Source organism: Asterias amurensis, chromosome 7, assembly GCF_032118995.1.
Source record: "Asterias amurensis chromosome 7, ASM3211899v1".
Classification (NCBI taxonomy): Eukaryota; Metazoa; Echinodermata; class Asteroidea; order Forcipulatida; family Asteriidae; genus Asterias; species Asterias amurensis.
Genome location: NC_092654.1, coordinates 14,286,710 through 14,291,443, shown reverse-complemented (window position 1 = coordinate 14,291,443; position 4,734 = coordinate 14,286,710). Strand labels below are relative to the sequence as shown.

The 4,734-nt window shown below is 38.7% G+C and overlaps 1 pseudogene; it reads left to right on the top strand.

Annotated features, from left to right (window-relative positions):
• The first annotated feature begins 1,257 nt into the window (after nt 1–1,257).
• Nucleotides 1,258–2,361, top strand: LOC139939569 (uncharacterized; annotated as a pseudogene).
• Nucleotides 2,362–4,734: the final 2,373 nt, after the last annotated feature.

The following is a 4,734-nucleotide window of genomic DNA, read 5'->3' as shown; positions in this document are numbered from 1 at the left end:
CAGGGAACTTAATCAAAGATGGCACAGTACATTGTAAACAATTACAAAATGTGTGCAGGGCAATAGACAAAAATGCGAGGCTTTATCCCTTGCAATTTTATCACATTTAAACCCATTTTGAAGCTCACAGAGGCATTGATCATGTCCCATGTCCTGTACTGTGCCAACACGCTCACACTCAAAGCTGCAGACATCCAGCGCATAGACAGCTTTGGAAGATACATCTGGTGCCAGCTACTCGGAATCCGCTGATCAGACTTTGTCAACAATGAAACCCTCAAAGCGCTGATGGGCAACAGGTGGTGTCTCTCTACCAACACAGTTATGGAACAAAAAGCCGCTTGGCTTGGTCTTGCAGTACACCAGGGTGGTCTTGCTGCAGCAGTGCTTGATGGAACCCAATTTGACACCGTCAAGGGGTAGGAAGACCAAAAATCCGCAGGATCAACGGATTCTCTAGTTGGAGTGGCCTCAGCATGGCTGAACTAACTGCGGCGACCCTAGAGCGAGCCAAAATCACCCCTGCACCAGCCACACAACCAAGGAGAAGTGGGCGATTGTTGCATCAACGGGCAGCAGCTTACAGTGTACGGCGATTGATGAGTAAGCCCATTTTTGACGAAAAGCAAGTCACCCCTTGCGATTTTATCTGACTTTCAGCCCATCTTGGATAAAAATCCAAGGTTTACCGAACCCTTTTTGAGGATTTTGTTCAATTTCAGCACATTTTCAACAAAACAGCAAGGCCTTGTGATGTAATCAAATTTCAGCACATTTTTGATGAAGATGCTGTGTGACTTCATCTGAATTTAAAAATGCAAGTCTTACCTATGTGATTTTATCTGATTTCAGCCTATTAAAAAAAAAAGCAAGGGACGTCTTTATCAAAGTTTGCTCTCAAATACACCAGGCATTTTTATCAAATGTTGCTCTAACATGATGCCTTATTGTCTTCAGTCATTATCAAATTTTTCTCTTAAATGCACAAGGCTATATAAGCCTTTTGTCTTTAGAAAATTTTGCCTTGTGGCTTTATCAAATTTTGCTTTGGCATTTAAGAGCAAAATCTATGCGTTTCAGCCTTGTGGTATCCATAGCTTTGTGTCATTATCAAATTTGACCTGAAAAAGGCAGAATTTGTCCTCACGTGCACAAGGCATGCGTATTAATCAAATTTATCAAATATTGGTCTTAAATGACCAATAGACTTGTGTATTTTATCACATTTTGTCTGAAAATTCCTTGTTGTTTTATCAAATGAAACAACTCAACAAACAAATTAATTATGAATCCTTGAACCTGATCTAACAGGTACCTTCTCAAAGGAGATTCAAAAAGCACTGGAATTGCATGATGGTGATGACCTCTATGATGGTGACGACTTCTCCGAGAAAGCCCACAAGTTTCTCTCCCCAGCCAGGTTTTACCTCCTTCCCAAGGTACACAAACCAGACAACTTTATGGTCCCACGCGGTGAGATAGTGGAGTTGCAGAGGTGCTCTCCACGCGAACTGCTGGTTGTGCGACTACTGCGCTCTGCCCGACTTCTACTCCCCATTAAGTTAATGGGGACTGTCTCACCGCGTGGGACCATTAACAGCTTGTCCACAAGTCTAGACAACTCAGGGAGACCCAATCATATCGGGCAACAGTTCCCCTACTGAGAACATTTCTCTTTTTGTTTACAGTATTCTCCAGCCGTCTATGTTGCAGATTCCATCTTATATTCATGACACTCCAGATTTCCGAGATACGAGATACTAATGAAAGAAATTAAAAAAACATTGTCACATGAAGTTGTGTGCTTTCAGATGCTTGATTTTGAGACCTCAAAGTCTAATTCCGAGGTCTCCAAATCAAATTTGAAAACTACGTTACTTCAGAGGGAGCCGTTTCTCACAATGTTTTATACTATCAACCTGTCCCCATTACTTGTTACCAATTACAGGAAGGTTTTATGCTAACAATTATTTTGAGTAGTTGCCAATAGTGTCGACTGCCTTTAAGTGGCCTCTCTGTACACCAACATTCCTCCAGATGAAGGGATTACTGCCTGCTCTTCAGCTCTGGCTAAGACCGCCCATTTCTGACATTGTATCCCTCATGCAACATGTTCTTACCAAAAACAACTTTTCTTTCTTGGTTCAGAATTTCCTACAGGTACAAGGCACTGCAATGGGCATGCTTATGGCACCAACAATGGCATGCCTTTTCATGAGCCAACTTGAACAGCGCATGTTGGCGTCAAACCCTTGCCACCCTTGGGTCTGGTGGCGCTACATCAATGACATCTTTTTCATCTGGGCAAGGGATGAAGCAAACCTCACAGTTCTCGTTAAAGGCAGTGGACACTATTGGTAATTACTCAAAATAATTTTTAGCATAAAAACTTACTTGGTAACGAGTAATGGAGACCTGTTGATAGTATAAAACATTGTGATTCTCCACGAATTTGATTTTGAGACCTCAGAATTAGATTTTGAGGTATCGAAATCAAGCATCTGAAAGCAAACAACTTCGTGTGACAAGGTTGATTTTCCTTTCATTATTATCTCACAACTTCGACGATCAATTAAACTCAAATTTGCACAGTTTTGTCATTTCACAGGTTTGTTATAACATATTATGCATATGTTGAGATACACCAAGTGAGAAATCTGGTCTTTAACAATTACTAATAGTGTCCAGTGTCCAGTGTCTTTAACCACGTTAACTTCTTCCACAGGACCATCAAATTCAGGAGCTATTACTCAACCAAGGATACACACTTTCTTGATGTCAATGTTCTCAAGACGGATGATGGCTTATTATAAACCCACGAATAACATCAATATCCACATTCCACTAGCTGCCCCCCCCCCCTTTGAAAAAAGGAATCTAGCGCCCCAGTCACTGGGTCCTATGTAACCTATGTGACCTATGTGACCTATGTTTACATTCAAAACGCCCTCTGTTGACAAAACACTGTATACGTCATGTTTCGTCTGGCAAAAAGAAGCGTAGTTATGGAAAGATTGCATACACTTTATAGCCTATTGACAAAACACAACTGTTTGCCCAGCGGTGTGCGCGCTATCATGTTTTGGTTTTTGAGTGACGTCAGAGGACACATCGTCTATAGGTGAAACAAGAACTACATCGGGAGGCGTTTCTAATTAAGGACCTGTAAATGACTACACTTAGCAAATTTTGCTTGAAAATGTTTACAAGGCTATAGCCTTGTGTACTTAGCAAAATTTGCATGAAAATGTTTACAAGGCTATAGCCTTGTTTACTTAGCAAATTTTGCTTGAAAATGTTTACAAGGCTATAGCCTTGTGTACTTAGCAAATTTTGCTTGAAAATGTTTACAAGGCTATAGCCTTGTGTACTTGGCAAATTTTGCTTCAAAATGTTTACAAGGCTATAGCCTTGTGTACTTAGCAAATTTTGCTTGAAAATGTTTACAAGGCTATAGCCTTGTGTACTTAGCAAATTTTGCATGAAAATGTTTACTTAGCAAATTTTGTTTGAAAATGTTTACTTAGCAAATTTTGCTTGAAAATGTTTACAAGGCTATAGCCTTGTGTACTTAGCAAATTTTGCATGAAAATGTTTACAAGGCTATAGCCTTGTGTACTTAGCAAATTTTGCATTAAATGTTTACAAGGCTAATGTTTGCTTGTGTACTTAGCAAATTTTGCTTGAAAATGTTTACAAGGCTATATATAGCCTTGTGTACTTAGCAAATTTTGCATGAAAATGTTTACAAGGCTATAGCCTTGTGTACTTAGCAAATTTTGCATGAAAATGTTTACAAGGCTATAGCCTTGTGTACTTAGCAAATTTTGCTTGAAAATGTTTACAAGGCTATAGCCTTGTGTACTTAGCAAATTTTGCTTGAAAATGTTTACAAGGCTATAGCCTCGTGTACTTAGCAAATTTTGCTTGAAAATGTTTACAAGGCTATAGCCTTGTGTACTTAGCAAATTTGGCATGGAAATGTTTACAAGCCTTGTGTACTTAGCAAATTTTGCTTGAAAATGTTTACAAGGCTATAGCCTCGTGTACTTAGCAAATTTTGCTTGAAAATGTTTACAAGGCTATAGCCTCGTGTACTTAGCAAAATTTGCATGAAAATGTTTACAAGGCTATAGCCTTGTGTACTTAGCAAATTTTGCTTGAAAATGTTTACAAGGCTATAGCCTCGTGTACTTAGCAAATTTTGCTTGAAAATGTTTACAAGGCTATAGCCTTGTGTACTTAGCAAAATTTGCATGAAAATGTTTACAAGGCTATAGCCTTGTGTACTTAGCAAATTTTGCATGAAAATGTTTACAAGGCTTATAGCCTTATTTACTTAGCAAGTTTTGCTTGAAAATGTTTACAAGGCTATAGCCTTGTGTACTTAGCAAATTTTGCTTGAAAATGTTTACAAGGCTATAGCCTCGTGTACTTAGCAAATTTTGCTTGAAAATGTTTACAAGGCTATAGCCTTGTGTACTTAGCAAAATTTGCATGAAAATGTTTACAAGGCTATAGCCTTGTGTACTTAGCAAATTTTGCTTGAAAATGTTTACAAGGCTATAGCCTCGTGTACTTAGCAAATTTTGCTTGAAAATGTTTACAAGGCTATAGCCTTGTGTAGTTAGCAAATTTTGCTTGAAAATGTTTACAAGGCTTATAGCCTTATTTACTTAGCAAATTTTGCTTGAAAATGTTTACAAGGCTATAGCCTTGTGTACTTAGCAAATT